The following is a 19,797-nucleotide window of genomic DNA, read 5'->3' as shown; positions in this document are numbered from 1 at the left end:
GGGCTTAGGGAAGTGATTCCCTATGCACCCACCACTGAAACAAAGTAATGCCTCCTTACTAGCCCAGAGCTGGCAACAGGGATCAGGCCCTGCTTGGAAACTTTCATTTTGGCAACTTCTGTTAGCAGGTAAGAAAGGTCAAAATGAAACATTTTCCAGCTGGTTTATCCTTTTAGGCACCAAAGCTCTGTGCCACGGGTGGCCTGGGTGTGTGCAGAGCAATGCAGCCCCCACAAAGCCCTTGGTTTCCCCTCAAGTTGCCAGTTTGACTGCTTCCAAAGGGAAAGAAAGGCAGAGATGTACATCCACAGGAGCCCTGGGCTGTGGACCATTTTCTTGGTCTGGTTTCCTTTGCTTGTGTCCCATCTGAGTGCTCAGCTGGGGTACAGGCTGTAGGTGCTTGGGGCACTCTTGGAGCTCCTCTTGGATCCCCTGAATAACAGGGTTTGGCCCATGAGGGGAATTTGTGCTGCTTTGTGACAGAGGAAAACTTCCCAGGCTCTTCTGTGTTTGCTGTAGGGAAGGTTGGTTATTGCTTGGCATAAATTCACAGACCAACATGGAGCGTTTGCTTTGTGATGTCAGGGCATGGTTGCCACGTTGTCATAGTGGCATCAGAAGGTTGCCTTGGTGCACAGAAGGCCTGAGTGTCAGAGCAGCCCTAGTGCTGGCTCAGATTCAGGAGAACTTTCCTGATTGGCACCTTTGTCAGTGGGTAGCTGCCCACTGACAAGAGCATTGTTTCATCTATTTACCTAACTTTCAAAAATAACAATGTTTCACTATCTGGCCAGGGCAGCTTTTGCTGCTTATGGCATTTCTTTTTCCGCGTGTTATGTTACCCACTTTGCACGTAAGTAGAGTTTTCCATTCTACTTAGGTTAGGGTGTATCCTAACCTGGCTTTTCTATGTCTTCCTGCTCTTTCTTGGTGGCTGAGTTTCTGATTTTGAAAGAGAAAGAGCATTAGGATGCCAGTGGTTTGGTAAAGCTCCTGCCAAGAGGTTCAGCTAAAAAGGGGGTGTCTGTAGCCACAGGGGCAGCATTTGCAGGGGAACCTGCAGGGCTTCCGTTCCCTCCACGGGAGAGTCTGTGGCAGCAGAGTCTGTCATTTCCTCAGGTTGCTGGGACAAGCAAGACAGCTTTGAAAATGCAGACTGGCAGACCTTCTTGGAATGCCTTTTAAAATCTCTGCAGTTGTTCCCAGAACTCAGGGAAAGCTTATTTCTTTTTAAATTTTGTCATGAAAGGATTTACCTCTCTAACTTGACCCTTTACCAAGTGCTTAACTAGTGATTCTCTTTGCAAGGAAATGTAAACTCTAAAGCAGTGAGTGTCCGCCACAGCTCAGAGGGGATTTTGAGGAAGCATTTCTGGGCAAGCATTTCCAGCAAATTAAAGAGAATTAGTGCATGCAACTGATTAAAAAAAAAATAAAAAAAACAAACAAAAAAAACCCAAAAAAAAGACCTGAAAGAGTGGATTTAAAAAGCCATTTATGTGTTTTCTAGAACAGGAGCATTGAGTGTTAAAGAACAATTTGGATTTTCTTGGTCATGTTTGTATTCATTTACTGGCTAAACAGGTTGAAGTGTAGGCACAAGCAAGAATATTGTCCTGACCCCTTGCTGGCTGTGTGAATGAAAGGTGTCTCCTGGAGGGATGTTACAAAATGGGAAATCTTCTCTGTTTGGGTTGACTTTTCTGTTGGATTCAGCAGCCCAAGCAGTTTTCTCACACCATCTGGTTCATTTTCCCTTCCCACTACAGGTCACCTGAAGTGTGCATTCAGCAGTGCTGACCCTGAGGTGAGTGAGAAAGGAACATTTCATGTTCCTGGTGCTTAAGAGTTGTAGAGGAAGCTGAGAGCTTGGTCAGTAGCAACAGAGTGTAGAGGGCCAGCAAGGAAGGCTGAAAGAAAATCAGTTTTCACGCCTGCAATGAAAATAACAAAGGCATAAGTGGATATTTTAAAATTTCCATCTCAGAGCTTTAAAGAACTACAAATCCAGTTTTGCAGAGAGAACCTTGCTTGCTGACGGCAGATAGGGTGGAATATTTACTTAAGAGCAATTTCCTGTACAGTTGAATTAGACCATTTTGATTTAGTCAGAGTGCCTTACAATTCTATTCTTATCACACTTTATGATATCTACTTAGAAGATGTCGTTGTAGAACAGGAAGACCGTCTTGCAATGGTGCCTGCTGTACCTGAAGTGAAATGGGCACCTTTGTGGCTGGGGAGCTGCGTGGGCCCAAAGGACGCAGGGCTGGCGGCCGTGAGCAGCTGAAGATGAGGCAGCGTGGGGCCAGGGGGCCAAGAAGGCCAAGGGCACGGTGGCTGTGCCAGCAGCAGTGGGGCAGCAGGAGCAGGGCAGGGAGCGTGGCCTGTGCTGGGCAGCGCTGCGGCCACAGCTGGAGTGCTGTGTGCAGCTGTGGGCCCTGGGAAGCAGAAAGTCATGGAGGGGCTGCAGCGAGTGCACAGAAGGACAGGGGAGCTGGGCAACGGGGGGGCAGCACAGGGCCAGTGAGGAGGTGCTGAGGGAGCTTTAGCCTGGACAATGGGGGCTCCTGAGGGACCTTCAGGCAGACTTCCATAGATCCCTGCCTTAGATCCATAGAGCCAATGCTCAGCACAAGGGCTGCTTCCCTGCCAAACATCTCTTCAGTGCATCCAAGTGCTTTAGACACTGGAGTAGGTAACACTTTCATATTTTGTTTATTTGTTTGTTTGCTCGAAGGAGAAGCCTTGTGTAATTTCTCTTTCTCCAGGGAGCTTTTTCTCAGTTTTTGCTGCCCTTTTCCAGCACTGGCAGAAACACATCACTTTCAAGGTTAATGGCTCCCGTGTCTTTTGGCAGCCCAGGGAATCAGTGCGTGTTGTGTTTGGGAATTGAGCAGGAAATCAATGCCCTTGCATTCCAGCTGGTGCTCAGGGATCAGAGGAGCTGGGGTGGGCTGGGCTGCATTTCTGATTCCAGCCACTTCAGCACCATCAGTGTGGTCGAGTCCAAGAGAAGAACTTGCCTGAGCACAGATGCACAAAGAGTGCAGTTCCCAGTGCAATGCTCTGAGTGTCTGGTTGCATTCCATAAGGACCTACATGCTCCAGATTCCCCAAGAGTGTGCTTTTTTGAAGCAACAGGAGAGCAATCTCAGGATTGTAGTTGAGTGGGGCACTGGCTACCAAGTTCTGATGTGTGTAGCAACAGAGAGGACAGTAAAGAGAGATTTCAGTAATGAGATCTGTCTGTCCATCTATGTATCTATGCATGTATGTATGTATGTATGTATGTATCTATCTATCTATCTATCTATCTATCTATCTATGTAACATTTACATAATTGAATCTTCCTTGCTCTGGTCCAAGGCAGTTGGAGGTGCAGAGCTCACCTAAAGCATCCCTTTCAGGAGAGGATTAGAGGCATGCTCCCTCGACCAATTCTGAGCGGGCAGAGATGTTTCCCCCTTCAGATATGGTGGGTTTTTTTCCATCAGAGTTGTTTTCCTCCTCTGGCCTCTTCTGCCTTCAAGTCCCCAGTTAATTCTTTAAATTTCTGCCTGTCCTAGAGAGGTGCAACAATTCCATGTTTAGGTGGTGTTGGTGACTCTGGTCACACATGCTTTATGTGACACATGGTTTCCTTCACTGGCATCCCCAGGGCTGCGTAAGTGCATTCGTTCATGGGGCCTTAGGAGAGTCTTCTCTTTCCCTCAGCAGCAGCAGCAGCAGGGAGCAGTGGCAGGGTCAGGACAAGGAGGAGGTGGCTGTCCTGGCCCTTTGCTCCCGGGCCCCAGGCCAGGAGGGCTCTGGCTGCAGCAGGGCGCTCTTCGGGCAGCCCCTGGCAGCCTCTGCATGGAGCACAGCACGCTGCCCCGTCCTGCTTGTGCCACTTTTCTTCAGCAATACCCTAGCTCCTCTTCACAAGGAAAAAACTCCAGCAATCTAAAAAGAGACCATTCAAGTACAGTTCTACCTGCCTTTGCATTGTAGTTCAGGGGATGTATTTTTTGGTCTATCATTTCATGATTTTTATGAAAACATGCATTCATATCTGCACATTTTTGTGGTTTTAATTATTCATATACCTAAACACTGCATTTTAAACTCTTGATTTATTGCAGTTGGTAATTTTCAGGTAGTATATTTTAAAATGCCACAAAACAACACCTTTTGGGTAGTTTTTCTCACTCTTAAAAAAAAAACCCATAACCCATTTTAGTCTCTGTCTCTCCAAATTGGTTCATATCGGCCTATTTTAAATCAGGGCTACAATACTTTTATAGGATTGAGAGAGCTCCAATGAAATGCACACCGGTGATTCCTCTTGTGGAATATCATGGCCCCACCGTAAAGCCTCTATTTACTTTTTTTTTCTCTCATTAGCTCAACTGCAAACACGTTTAGTTGCAAACTTACACAAGATGAGCAAAATCAAAATGATGTGATGGACCTTTGGGAGCTCCTTGCTGATCTTTCTGCTTCTTCAGCTGAGCAAGGCTCTGATCCAGGCAAAGAGATTGCACTTAGTGCTACACAACCATTTGGCTGGAACTCTGCTGATTTCTAGGAACAGCTGGAGGCCTCTCTCTCCCCAGGATGTTTTGGCTGAGCCAAGCTTTGCTGGGTTTTGGCTGCAAATACCATTGCCCTTGCTTTCTTCTATCCACAAGTACCATGGCTGGGCAAAAACTGCCACGTGGGCCATCTTCCAAAGGCACTTTGGTCTGGAGTTTGTGAATGAACGAGAGCCTCATCCACTTCCAAACCACATGAAAAAAATCAGGAAAGAAAACTTCCCATCCTTAACAAACAACTGACAATTCACAAGTGGATCTAGAGCTTCTTTACGCAATGAAAAGGAAGGCAATCTTCCAATGGAGTTGTGCTTTCATGAGTTTTTCTTCTGACTCCCACTCCCAGCTGGCACTGGAAAAGCCACGTCTCTGCAAGTGTCAGTGTCTTCTGTCTGCCATCAGTTGTTTTGCTGCAACAATCAGAACAGGCATCAGGCTGGAGAGAGGCTCAGCTGATGCTAGGAACAGGAGCTGCCCCAGGGAGAAAAAAGACGTGAACTTTTACCTCCCAAACCCATCTCCCCAGAGGCTCAAGCAGGATTCCTCTGGTTCCCAGAAATACAAAGAAATAGGGCTGAGAAGACCCTTTGCAGCTATGTGTTCATGCCCAAGACTTGACTGATGCCATTTGGGTTTTGCCTTTTTTCTTTTCTGTCTTTTCTGTATTCCTTGCACATCAATTTAGAGCTCTGTAGGCTACTCAATTAGTGACTACTTTTCCCAGTCCTTTTCCATGGCCTTTGCCTAAGCAGAAAGACAAACTTCCAGAGCTTCCAGAGCTCCAAGCGCCGGGGGGTAGAAGGCCCCAGTGTTATCTTGGTTCTTCCTGGGACAGGGAGGACTCACCATCCCTGCAAGCCTTTGAAAGAAGACTGGAGTGGCACTCGGTGCTGTGCTTTAGTTGAGGTATTTTTTAGGTTGGACTCGATCATCTTGAAAGTCTCTTCCAAGCCAGGGATTCTGTGATTCTGTGACTGAGGCAGCTTTTCCTGCAGCCCTGCAGAGGGCGGCGGGGGCCCTTGGCCAACGATGGGGATCAGGGCTCATGGAAAAGAAGCAAAGGGCTCAAGGCGAAGACTGACAAGGCAGAGCTGCCCCAGCGCGGCCCAGAGTGAGCCTCATGTCCTCCTCCTCACCCTGCGCCCTCTGCACTGCCCTTTGCGGCGCCGGCGGCTCCTCTGGCTGCGGGGCTCCAGGGCGTGCTGGGGGCCGGGCCCCTCGTCTTCGGGAAGCGCCGGAGCCTCGGAGGCGAGCGGCTGCTGCTGTGGCCGGCACGGGAGAGCTGCGGCTGCGGCCCCGGGCGCGGCGAGCTGCCGCTATGGCCGGCTCCTGCCGCGGCTCCTGCCTCGTCTGCGGGCTCTGCTCCTGCCCTGTGCGCACAGACACGGCCGGGGGCTGCCCGGCAGCTCCATCCCGCTCCGCAGCGGGCCCGCCCGGGCTGCTGCTCTCTGCGGCCTCTGCCCGCCGCTGCCGGCCCCGCTGCGCTCCCGCCTGCCTCTGCCGCAGCCGGGCCCACACGGGAGGCAGCACATTGCGGCCGGCTCGGAAAAGCCCTGCCCGCAAACTGCCCGCCACGGCCTCAGCCTCAGGGCACAGGCTGCCGGCGTCCTCGCAGCTGCGAGCCGGCCCGGCCCGCCTGCCGGCCTCGGCCACAGCTCCCGCCTGTGTCTCCATGGCTGCGGCTGCTTGGCACAGCGGGCTGAGCACAGCCAGCGCCAGCAACAGCTCCTCACGGGCCCAGGCCCTGGGCGCTCCGAGCCCGCCCTCCCCCGAATCCCAGCCATGAGGGGCTTGGCGTCCCAATGCATCCCCTGGGGACAGCAGAGTCGGCTGCTGAGCTCAGCCCATGGTGACACCACCAAGTGACCAATGGAAAATTCACCAAATCCTCACCAGAGACAAGAGAAAACTCCCATGGTGCCTGACAGCCTGAAGCAACTGCCAATTCCAGATCATTCCATCCATGTATGAAAAGAGGCTTTTGCATTAAAGCAGAAAAGACTTATCGAAAAAGAGGGCAGGAACAAACAACAAAGTTATTTGGACTCATGCTTCTTGTGTCTGTTAGAAAGGCCAAGAAAATGCACTCCTTGCTCTTCTGACACAGCTCTCTCTGTTCATGATGTGGGACAGTGAGTGCTAATGTGCAGGAGCTGATGCAAGGGACAGGGACGAGGATGCAGCAGGCACAGTGCCAAGCTGACAGAGGGATGATCTCTGGCAGTGGCACTGAAGGAGAAGAGTTTGCAGGCAGGACAGAAAATGGCTCTTTGTTTCACCTCTTCTTTCAGTGCTGCTAAGAATGTAGCCTGGAGCAAGCTGGGAACACCAGAGCCTGGAGCCCTTTCCAGGCAGGGCTGCATCAGACACAAACCAGCAGGGGACTGAGGAGCCCCTGGGGTGGCAGTGAGCAACCTTGGGCTCTGCTCACTGCTGGTGGCATTTTCTATTGAACCATCTCCAAGGACTTCTGTTGTGCTCTGTATTTCTAAGGGTTTTCCCCCTTGTTTTTTTTTTTGTTGTCTCCTGCACCTTTTTTTCTCCACGTTTTTCTATCCTGTCAGCACAGCCTTTGTCCAGAACTGGCTCTAAAATATCAGCAAAGTAGCTAGGAACAACAATGGGTGGAATCCTGCAGCTCAGGAATTCGTATGCCAGAGCCCTGCCTCTGCCTCATGCTTTGTCAGGACCTCCTTCTCTGTGCAAAACTAGGGATTACTGGAGTTGTTTTGCCGAAGAGCTCCTGAGAAGCAAAGGTTGTGCTAGGTTTCTCAGGAGTGTATCCGTTAAGTTCATTGCCGGCAAACAGAAAGTAAGGCCAGGGTAGCAGAGCAGCTGGGAGCTGGTCACTCTCTGCAAAGGGCTGGTGCAGGATGTGGGAACACCAGGTTCCAGGATGGGCGAGCAGGGTCAATGTGCTCAAGGTGCTGCCAATGAGGTTTGGGTTCACTTAGAGAGCAGTCAGGGCTGATGAGCACTGCAAGATCCAGCTGCAGTCCCCATCCATGTCCCTGTCAGTACTGGCTTTAAGGCGTCTGCAGCCTGGATCCAGAGCGCCCTGGGGTGCTCCTGAGGCTGCCTTTGCACTCAGGGTGAGGATGCCCAGGAGCCCCTGAGGCCGGCAGTGGGGACCAGGGCTGGGGCTTGTGGCCTGGCAGGTGTGGCTCTGGGGGCTGTGAAATGCCAGGGCATGGGTCACTGTCACTGCCCTCCACAGCCCTGGCTAGCTCTGTGATGCTCCAGAGACAACGGCAAGAGGGGGGAATTGGCTAGGATAGGGTTTTGCCTGAGCCAGAACCTCTAGGCCAAATGCCAGCAGTTGAGACCCCTGGAGGACCGAGTGAAGGAAGCAAAGGAGGCTCTTCTGCGGCATAAAGTGCAGCAAATTCATCAGGAGAGGCGGGGGAAGGTCGTGCAGGCAAGAATTCCCAAAGGGAACAGATGTTGAAAAAACCCCCAACATCCCTGTGACCGGATTTTTAAAATCTTTCAAAGCAGGGGGTGGACACCATATAGTAACCAATAAGTGACTCTTGGGGTGCGGTTTTGAGGGCTACAACAAATCAGAACAAGGGGAGGAGAGAGCGTTGGCATAGGGATTGGATCTTAGGGTGAGGGACAGGGAATGTTCTGGAGCAAAGGGTAGGGTTTTGACTGATTGATGGGGCAAAGGGGCCGGGTTGTCTTGACAGGGAAAAATGTGCTGAGGAGGGAGGGGATTCCTCGAGGGACACTTGGGTCGGAGGGCATAACATAGGGGAGAAGCTAAGTGTAATAACTCAGGGAACACTTGAACATACCACTATATAACAGAACATTTGACTCAATAAACTAACACAGTGCAACACAGAAATTCAGGCTTTCGGCAGCTGAGAGGTGGCACTGTTAGAACCCGCAGCAGCTGGTGAAAGCCATCTCTCCCCTTCAGGTTCTTGCTATGTGGGAAGGTGCTGCGAGTTGTGGTGGCTGCACTCCCCCTTTGCTGGGAGGATGATCTGTACCAAGGGAGAGCAGAAAGCTGCCATGGTGAGCAGAACATGCTCAGAGCATTACAGTTCAAAGAATGGCACTGCCCCTGAAGGGCAAAAAGCTTGAAAGCATAGAATTCTGTGCGGAACCATTGCACGAATTTTCTCTTCTAGAACATGCCCATTTTTGTATGCTGTAGATGAATGCTCTGGGTTTTATAGAGTACAGGGGGTTTTTTCTTAAGGTTTTTGGGAGAACTCTCAAGTTTATTTCTGTTTGTATTTTTTATCTAGCATGTATACAGTTTTTTATTACTAGTTTTCTTTAATAAATACTTAGGGAAAAAATACCTAAGCATTTTTTAATCCTTTGGGATATGGTGATTAATATTCTTAGAAAGAAAACCTTGTTGACCACATGTGAAAACACAGAGAGAGGGAAAATAGCATAAAAGTCTTTTAGAACAGGGTGTGTAATAAAGACTGCAGACCTGAGTAATTCCTCCAAGTGCAGAATTAGCAAGATATATTACTGTGATAAATAGGTATGATTTGTGCTGATAAAGATTGAAACAGTAATCAATAATGATACAGTAATTAATATTTGAGAATAATAAAATAGTTAAAAGTTGTGATGCCAAGGAGGAGAGGGAGAGGAGGGGCTCCACCCCCCCCAAAATGAGCCTTGCTTGGTCTTATCCTAGGCAAGCTATTACAGCTCCAGAGCTCAGTCTCCTAGGGGACTGGGTGCCAGAAGCCAGCTCGCTCTCAGACCAAGGCCGCGGGACAGCCCTAGCAAGCAGGGAATATTCAGCTCTTAGTGATTAGGCAGCTCTTGTGATTTCAGCATTGCTTGCTAGGTAGCTTTTCCCTTGGCCTAAGGCTCCAGCAGACGGTAGAGAGAGAAGAAGACGCCGGCTGTTCCACAAGTATGGCTTTATTGGAGGGGTTCGTGAAGGGTCTCAGCTCTTCTTCCGAGTTAGTAGGGGTACAGTATGCTACTTTTATACCCTTGGCCCAGATCCAATCCTGACCAATGGCAAAGGTGTTAGAGTGACCATAAGTGACCAATAGTAGGGTTAACAACATATTGCCTTCCATGGCTATAGGCATAAGGTACAAGGCGGATGTCCCTGGAGACAGGAAACTTCTTTGCCGCTGTGTCAGCTTTCTGTTCTCCAAGGGGCCCTGGCTAAAGCTGAGGGGTTTACTACACCCCCCCTTCCCAGCAGATGTTCTCAAGGACCACAGGAAACAAGCTGAAGATACAGTTGCTAAAAATGACCAAGAACCTGGTTGGGTACCAGAAAATGCTAATTATAAGGGATTTATTGCCTTGATATGTAGATGCAGTGATACGTTAGTCTTGGCTTACATTGTGCTGGCTTGATGCGCATGTGTAACCCAAAGGTGAATTAAAAGACAAAGAGGAAGAAGAGAGGTCTTCATCCAAAACGACCCCCAAAGACTTGTGTGAACACCAAACCGAGTGGTGGCGCATGCGTGATAAGGGTGGTAATGAGGGCGGAGATAGAGATATGATGAACCGAAAATGAGAAGAGATGGTATTGACACAGGACATATAAGGGGTGATTTTCATTTGGCAAGCTTGTACGTGAGGTGGCAAGAGTCCCAGAACTCTGCCCTCCGTACCCCGCGGTTATCGTTTGTTTATGCGCTATTATTGGAACCAAATTATCTCTTATTTTTATCAAATTATATTGTATCAAATTTTAATTTTTTTTTATTTTAACTATTCAATTAAAATTGTTACTACTTTTAATATTGTTTGGCTTTTTTATGATGGGATAATTGAGCAAACGTAACAATTTTGGTGCCGATACCCGGGACTCTTTTAAATCCGGGGAGGCGGATAGCTTCTGGGAAGGAGCTCCCCACCAGACTTTTAAGTGGTCCCAAGGCTAGACCACTCTCCCTTGGGAAAAGAGAGTCTTTTTTACAATAATGCATAAGCAAATTAGTTTTTAAGAGCGCGCAAGAGAGGGTCCCATCAGAGTGCCGGCTTGTAGGAGAGAGAGTACCCATAGAAAACTGCTTTGTGCACGAAGACCCTTGTGAGAAAAGGAGGCTGTGAGTATCATGGGGTTTTGCGTCGGGGGGCGGCTGTATGCATGTGTGAGTGTGTGTGGAGTGTCTGAGATGGGGGCTGGGCAGTCCCGGACCCCCGAAGCGAGTGGGACCTCCCAGTACCGCGTTTTCGTGCTGTCCGAGAGGAGGCCGGCCGGGAAAGGAGGGAAATGAAAGAAAAGTGAATGAGTGGGGACCCCGGGAGGGTTTGACCCAGGGGGAAGGAGGGGATCCCTGGTCCAGGCACCTGTGGGAAGGTCCTTGGGCAGGAGGGATTGACTCAGTGGGGAGACTGAGAGAGTGAATGAAGAGGTTCAATTTCTTTGGATGGGTTGGTAGCAGGCAATTTAGTATGTGATTAGATGGTGAGAGGATGGGGCTAATAGATTGAGAAAGAGGAAAAGATAGGAGTGGAACAAGTAGATTGCAGAGGGAGAGATAGGAGTGGAACAGGTAGATTAAAAAGGCAGTGTGGCAGAGTAGTAAGTGAGGAAGTTGAGCCACGAGGTGAGTGTGGGAAACTAAGACTCTCCTGGTACCGGGAATTTCTTAGTTTGTTGCCGCCAGAAATGGGTCAGGGAACAAGTTCCTTGACCCAGGGGCTGCAGATTGTAGGAAAAATTCTCAGTGGTTTGAGGTATCTGGGAACCGTGAGGGGGGTTCTCGGGGGGGAGCATTCCTCAGGACAGCCCACTGGGGATGATGATACGGTTTTGGGATGAATGAGAATCCCAAAGGAGAAAAAGTAAACAGAAAATAGTTAAGTATTACATGTTTAAATGGACAAAAGAAATGATCCGGAAAGATAATTTATATTGGCCCAAGTTCAGATCATTTGAGGATTGGATTTGCCAGGCTCTAAATATGTATGTGAGTTCAAAAGACCCTGTTAATCAGGAAGAGAGTAAGTATGCTGCCTTTTAGAGTCCTGAGGGGCGACATCAGGCAGAAGCTGGAAAAATTAGAAGACTGGCAGGACAGGTGACTTCAGGAGTTACTGAGAGAAGCACAAAGGGTGTGTGTGAACAGAGATGAGGAAAAGCAGAAAGCAGATGCCAGAATTTTGGTGGTGGCAGTTAGAGAAATGCAGGCAGCTTTGAATACAGAAAAAAAGAAAAAAAAGAAAAAAAATCCGCAGGGAAAAACAAACTGCAGATGTCAGGATCTATTTTTAAGAACACAGGACCTGTGTGTTTTTTCCCGCCACAAGAAAGGGCACTTACGAAATCCTTGCCCTGCCTTGAAGGGTGCAGGACCCACCTGTTTTTACTATTATAAAAAGGAGCACCTACAAAAAAAGTTGCGGGAAGAAACAGCACGATGAGGAAACTTTTCAGGGAGGTCAGGGGCTCTGTTTAATGAAGGGGACAGAAACGCCACCAGAAGAGCCCTTGATAAGTTATATTTTTAGTAAATATAGGAGTTTCTCAGTCGACAGTGACAAAATTACCCCAGGGATGTGAGATAAGTCGTGAGCGAGTTTCAGTAATCGGAATTACGAGAGAAGCTTTCCCTGTTCCTGTAATAAAAGGAGTGCAAATTAAAACAGATGACAAATTTGGAGTAAATGATTTATTGTTGTTATCAGAGGCCAAGAATAATTTGTTAGGCAGAGATCTAATAATAGCCTTAAATTTACAGATAAAACCCTGTGAAGGAAAACTTAAAATGTATTCTTTAACTGAAGAAGATAATCTAGAAATTAATGACACGGGTTGGCATTCAGGTGAAGTGGGAAAAAGTTGAGGGTAAAGGAGTCTGGTCCCCTTAGTCCCTCCTGGTCAGCACAAGCCGTGAATTGTATGCATTACTCTGTGCACTATTAATACTAAAAGGGCAAGAAGGGACTATTTATACAGACTCCAAATATGCTTTTAGTGTAGTACATACTTTTAGAAAAATTTGGAAAGAAAGGGGACTTATAAACACTCAAGGGAAAGGGTTAGTACACGGGGAATTGATAATTCAGATACTTGAAGCTTTAAAAGGCTCAAAGAAAATAGCAGTAGTTCATGTAAAGGAACACCAGAGAGGGAGGGATATTAGGGTCAGAGAAATAATTTGGCCGATGAAGAAGCAAAAAGAGTGACCTTAAGAAAAAGAGATACTGAAATCATGATCTTACAAAAAATAGAAATTCAGCAGGAGACACTTTCCCTTCCGCTAGCAGAACTGGCAACTATAAAGAAATTAGGAGCAACATTTAAGGAGGGAAAGTGAGTTTTTCCTGATGGCAGGATTATGATGCCAAAACCAGTGGCACATTAGATCTTAGATAACTTGCATAGACAGACACACTGGGGAACAAGAGCCTTTTGTGATCACTTTTTAAAATTTTATGGGTGTATAAGGATATTTGAAATTGGAAAGCAAATTACCCAGGGGTGTCTCACCTGTCAAAAAGTAAAAAAGAAAGTGTTAAAAACCCCTCCCTCTGGAGGATGCAAAAGAGCCTACAAGCTATTTGAAAAGATCTAGGTTGATTTTATAGAATTGCCTAAAGTGGGTCGGTGGAAATATTTGTTAGTTATAATAGATGAATTACCTCAGTGGGTTAAAGCATTTCCAGCAGCTCGGGCTACAGTTCAAACTGTAGCTAAAATATTGTTGGAACATGAAATTCCAAGAATGTGATAATATGGTGGGATTTAAGTAGATTTATATTAACCCTGATTTATTAAGAATGAACTAGGCATCCTGGATGGCTGCTAACCGCAATTCCCTTGAGCTCGGAGGCAGAAGAACGCCGGTGGAAAAAGAACAAAAGACTTTCTGAATCAGTGGGAACGGCCTAAAAAGATTGAAGATCTCCTCCAGGGTCATGCACCAGCAACATTATTAGAATTGATTACAAAACTGCAATTCCAGAAACTGCGATTGATAACAGCTGTTGTTGAAAGAGAGCAGAGACAAGTAAAACATTGGGAGTGCAGTAAACATGGTTTAAAGTGTCATCCCTGAATATGTATTGTTTGCACACTTTGCTTTAACTCATGGTGGAAAGTAAGAGAGAAGAAAAGAAGAGACAATTTATTTGCTTGCTTTGCTATGGTTATGTATTTAGCCAGCTAACTATAGAACGTATTGTTAATAATTTTGTTTGGGATACCTTTGAGACTGGGAGATGAGACCCTTCCAGCAGCAATTAGATTAATACAAAACTTAGATCAATTGGTTCTTGCTATATTTGCTATAGCACAAATAAGAGAACGAGCAACTCATAATATTATAGACCAGTGTCTCAAAATTGATAGTTGTGGTGGAGAAGAAGTCTATACACCACATCATAGGTGCATTCCAGGGGCACATTGGCGCCGCGAGTGTGCCTATTGGAGATGGTGACTTAATGCACTCCCCGCCCCTGAAGCACAAAATAATTAGAAAAATCTTCTTGTAGTTGGCACATCCCTGAAATTTTGGAAAATACAGGTTTATGGTATTCCGGCCTAATCTTTTCCCTGTTCTTTTTGTTTTAATTATTGCTTCTTAACCAGCTAGAACTGGGAAACGGCATTTAAAAAGAGACAAGCAAACTCTGTGGGGCTATGGGTACCAAAAATACTAAAAGCACCGGTGACTAGATGCCGGGATATTACCTTTGCTACCAAGAAGACTGGCATCTCGGCCCTTGGCTGCAACCCAAGGGGCCTTGAGAAAGGAAAAATGGTAGATTTCCTGAGGATTATTTTCACTGTGATCATTCTGGTACCCTGGGCAGTTGGCCAAAGCCAGAAAGCCACACTGGACAGAGTTTCAGCAATGAAAAAGCAAACAAGGCAAAAACCAAGTCCCAGCAATTTCAACATTTGTGACTATTGTAATCAACCTGTGTGGATTAAGGACAAGGTGGAATCTGTGTTTGTAACACACCCATATGCTAGTTCTGCCTGCTAAAATCGCAGCAGTGTTATAGATGTTTGTATTAAGGAAGGAAAGATGTATTGGGTAGGGAAAAATTTGGGATATAACGGACAAGCTCCTTATCCCCATAGTAATCAGATTGGCCCTCAATATGAAAGGTTTTTTTTGTTTTGAAAGAAATCATAATAAAGATGATCCCAGTATAAGAATAGGGGGCCGGGCACTAAAAGAAAAATTGAAAAAGAAAAAAAAAGAAAAAAAAGAAACAAAGGGGAATAGAAGAAAGAACAAGAGAAAAGAGTCAAGAGAATTAGCTGAATTGTATAAACAGGTAAAACAGTGCTACAAAGATTGGAATTTGCCAGCCTTGAATAAGAACCAGTTTGTAGGATTGATGCAAAGGATTGCTACAGAATTGGAATTATCCAAATGTGAGATTTGTAGAGGTCTAAAAAATGGCTAAAAGATGGCCATGGAAAGGTGAGAGCTTAGCTCCAGAGCAATTTTTAAAGTAGAACCACACCCAAATTTCTGGAACATTGAAGAGACCTGAAGGATGGATTTTAAGCCATCAAGTAATTGGAATCATTTGTATAACTCGAGAAGGAAGGAAATTTAATAAAATAGTAGGGCATACTCCTTGTAAATCCACGTTGGTGGTTAATATGGATAATTGTTCAAAAATTTGGCGACCTGAAAACCCCATTGGATATTGGGGACCAATAAAAGAAATAAATTGTGAATAAGATGAACAGATTAATGTATGCTGGTACAGAAGTCCTGGAACTAACCCCTACCAATCCATCGACAGCCTGAGGTCTGATTGGGAACAACCGGAGAAAACTGATAAGAAATGGAAAGCCCCAGATGGGATATATTAAATTTGTGGGCAACGAGCATACAGTGAGTTATCTCAAAAATGGGGAGGAACTTGTACTTTGGGAGTAATACAACCCTCCTTCTTTGTTTTACTGAGATCTAGGAGCAATGTGCTAGGAACTCCACTGTATGAAACCCTGCAGTGGAATAAAGGAGACTTGAATTTAAATTTTCCAACAGCAGGAGGGAATCAAAACTGGGGGGAGGACAAATAGCCTGCAGAACGAATTATAGCATATTATGACCCAGCAACATGAGCTCAGGATGGGTCATGGAGATATAGGACCCCAGTTTATCTGTTGAATCGATTAATAAGGCTCCAAGCAGTAGTAGAGGTGGTGTCAAATCGCACCTCCAATGCTTTAAAAATGTTGGCCAGGCAATATACACGAATGTGGGTGTTTGTGTACCAAAACAGGATCACCCCAGACTATCTGTTAGCAAAAGAAGGAGGAGTTTGTAGGAGATTTAATGAATCTGAGTGCTATGTAGAAATTGATAATTATGGAGAAGCTATCACAGAACTTGCAAAAAAGATTAAAAGAGTAGCTCATGTGCCGGTACAAAAGTGGAATTCAATCTTGAAAACAGATTGGTGGGGTAACCTCTTTAGAAGTGTTTGGAGGAAAATGTTAGAGTTCATGTTGTTATGCTCAATTCTAGGACTTATGTTTCTGCCTTGTATGATTTTGTATTTTATTAGGCTAATTCACTCAGTGATTCAAAAGATGCAAATTTCAACAATGTCTCTAGATTCAGAATCAGCAGAAAAAGTAAAACCAAGATCTATAATGGTATTAAAAGCTAAATCGATCCCTGTTAAAGACAAAAAGGACTTTAAAAGATTGAAATAGACCAGGACATGCTAACTAAACTTGAAAGTGTGAAAGACTAGAAGCAGTAATAGAAATGCTAGAAAAGTTTGAAGCTGAAAAGAGACAACAAGAAAACCAAAATTCTGAAAAATATAAAAGACATCAGGGCACAGCTTTTTAAATGCAGCACGAATCATAATGATCAAAAAGAGAAATGAGAGATTTGTGATAAATAGGTATGATTCGTGCTGATAAAGATTGAAACAGTAATCAATAATGATACAGTAATTAATATTTGAGAATAATAAAATAGTTAAATGCCAAAGAAGAGAGGGAGAGGAGGGGCTCCACCCCCCCCCCCCCAGCAGATGTTCTCAAGGACCACAGGAAACAAGCTGAAGATACAGTTGCTAAAAATGACCAAGAACCTGGTTGGGTACCAGAAAATGCTAATTATAAGGGATTTATTGCCTTGATATGTAGATGCAGTGATACGTTAGTCTTGGCTTACATTGTGCTGGCTTGATGCGCATGTGTAACCCAAAGGTGAATTAAAAGACAAAGAGGAAGAAGAGAGGTCTTCATCCAAAACGACCCCCAAAGACTTGTGTGAACACCAAACCGAGTGGTGGCGCATGCGTGATAAGGGTGGTAATGAGGGCGGAGATAGAGATATGATGAACCGAAAATGAGAAGAGATGGTATTGACACAGGACATATAAGGGGTGATTTTCATTTGGCAAGCTTGTACGTGAGGTGGCAAGAGTCCCAGAACTCTGCCCTCCGTACCCCGCGGTTATCGTTTGTTTATGCGCTATTATTGGAACCAAATTATCTCTTATTTTTATCAAATTATATTGTATCAAATTTTAATTTTTTTTTATTTTAACTATTCAATTAAAATTGTTACTACTTTTAATATTGTTTGGCTTTTTTATGATGGGATAATTGAGCAAACGTAACAATTTTGGTGCCGATACCCGGGACTCTTTTAAATCCGGGGAGGCGGATAGCTTCTGGGAAGGAGCTCCCCACCAGACTTTTAAGTGGTCCCAAGGCTAGACCACTCTCCCTTGGGAAAAGAGAGTCTTTTTTACAATAATGCATAAGCAAATTAGTTTTTAAGAGCGCGCAAGAGAGGGTCCCATCAGAGTGCCGGCTTGTAGGAGAGAGAGTACCCATAGAAAACTGCTTTGTGCACGAAGACCCTTGTGAGAAAAGGAGGCTGTGAGTATCATGGGGTTTTGCGTCGGGGGGCGGCTGTATGCATGTGTGAGTGTGTGTGGAGTGTCTGAGATGGGGGCTGGGCAGTCCCGGACCCCCGAAGCGAGTGGGACCTCCCAGTACCGCGTTTTCGTGCTGTCCGAGAGGAGGCCGGCCGGGAAAGGAGGGAAATGAAAGAAAAGTGAATGAGTGGGGACCCCGGGAGGGTTTGACCCAGGGGGAAGGAGGGGATCCCTGGTCCAGGCACCTGTGGGAAGGTCCTTGGGCAGGAGGGATTGACTCAGTGGGGAGACTGAGAGAGTGAATGAAGAGGTTCAATTTCTTTGGATGGGTTGGTAGCAGGCAATTTAGTATGTGATTAGATGGTGAGAGGATGGGGCTAATAGATTGAGAAAGAGGAAAAGATAGGAGTGGAACAAGTAGATTGCAGAGGGAGAGATAGGAGTGGAACAGGTAGATTAAAAAGGCAGTGTGGCAGAGTAGTAAGTGAGGAAGTTGAGCCACGAGGTGAGTGTGGGAAACTAAGACTCTCCTGGTACCGGGAATTTCTTAGTTTGTTGCCGCCAGAAATGGGTCAGGGAACAAGTTCCTTGACCCAGGGGCTGCAGATTGTAGGAAAAATTCTCAGTGGTTTGAGGTATCTGGGAACCGTGAGGGGGGTTCTCGGGGGGGAGCATTCCTCAGGACAGCCCACTGGGGATGATGATACGGTTTTGGGATGAATGAGAATCCCAAAGGAGAAAAAGTAAACAGAAAATAGTTAAGTATTACATGTTTAAATGGACAAAAGAAATGATCCGGAAAGATAATTTATATTGGCCCAAGTTCAGATCATTTGAGGATTGGATTTGCCAGGCTCTAAATATGTATGTGAGTTCAAAAGACCCTGTTAATCAGGAAGAGAGTAAGTATGCTGCCTTTTAGAGTCCTGAGGGGCGACATCAGGCAGAAGCTGGAAAAATTAGAAGACTGGCAGGACAGGTGACTTCAGGAGTTACTGAGAGAAGCACAAAGGGTGTGTGTGAACAGAGATGAGGAAAAGCAGAAAGCAGATGCCAGAATTTTGGTGGTGGCAGTTAGAGAAATGCAGGCAGCTTTGAATACAGAAAAAAAGAAAAAAAAGAAAAAAAATCCGCAGGGAAAAACAAACTGCAGATGTCAGGATCTATTTTTAAGAACACAGGACCTGTGTGTTTTTTCCCGCCACAAGAAAGGGCACTTACGAAATCCTTGCCCTGCCTTGAAGGGTGCAGGACCCACCTGTTTTTACTATTATAAAAAGGAGCACCTACAAAAAAAGTTGCGGGAAGAAACAGCACGATGAGGAAACTTTTCAGGGAGGTCAGGGGCTCTGTTTAATGAAGGGGACAGAAACGCCACCAGAAGAGCCCTTGATAAGTTATATTTTTAGTAAATATAGGAGTTTCTCAGTCGACAGTGACAAAATTACCCCAGGGATGTGAGATAAGTCGTGAGCGAGTTTCAGTAATCGGAATTACGAGAGAAGCTTTCCCTGTTCCTGTAATAAAAGGAGTGCAAATTAAAACAGATGACAAATTTGGAGTAAATGATTTATTGTTGTTATCAGAGGCCAAGAATAATTTGTTAGGCAGAGATCTAATAATAGCCTTAAATTTACAGATAAAACCCTGTGAAGGAAAACTTAAAATGTATTCTTTAACTGAAGAAGATAATCTAGAAATTAATGACACGGGTTGGCATTCAGGTGAAGTGGGAAAAAGTTGAGGGTAAAGGAGTCTGGTCCCCTTAGTCCCTCCTGGTCAGCACAAGCCGTGAATTGTATGCATTACTCTGTGCACTATTAATACTAAAAGGGCAAGAAGGGACTATTTATACAGACTCCAAATATGCTTTTAGTGTAGTACATACTTTTAGAAAAATTTGGAAAGAAAGGGGACTTATAAACACTCAAGGGAAAGGGTTAGTACACGGGGAATTGATAATTCAGATACTTGAAGCTTTAAAAGGCTCAAAGAAAATAGCAGTAGTTCATGTAAAGGAACACCAGAGAGGGAGGGATATTAGGGTCAGAGAAATAATTTGGCCGATGAAGAAGCAAAAAGAGTGACCTTAAGAAAAAGAGATACTGAAATCATGATCTTACAAAAAATAGAAATTCAGCAGGAGACACTTTCCCTTCCGCTAGCAGAACTGGCAACTATAAAGAAATTAGGAGCAACATTTAAGGAGGGAAAGTGAGTTTTTCCTGATGGCAGGATTATGATGCCAAAACCAGTGGCACATTAGATCTTAGATAACTTGCATAGACAGACACACTGGGGAACAAGAGCCTTTTGTGATCACTTTTTAAAATTTTATGGGTGTATAAGGATATTTGAAATTGGAAAGCAAATTACCCAGGG

The sequence above is a fragment of the Melozone crissalis genome, unplaced genomic scaffold, assembly GCF_028551555.1.
Source record: "Melozone crissalis strain CALT ecotype California unplaced genomic scaffold, PUWL_Pcris_2 ptg000140l_1, whole genome shotgun sequence".
In the NCBI taxonomy this organism is placed as follows: domain Eukaryota; kingdom Metazoa; phylum Chordata; class Aves; order Passeriformes; family Passerellidae; genus Melozone; species Melozone crissalis.
The sequence above is the reverse complement of the archived record's forward strand: the minus strand, read 5'-3'. Positions refer to the sequence as shown.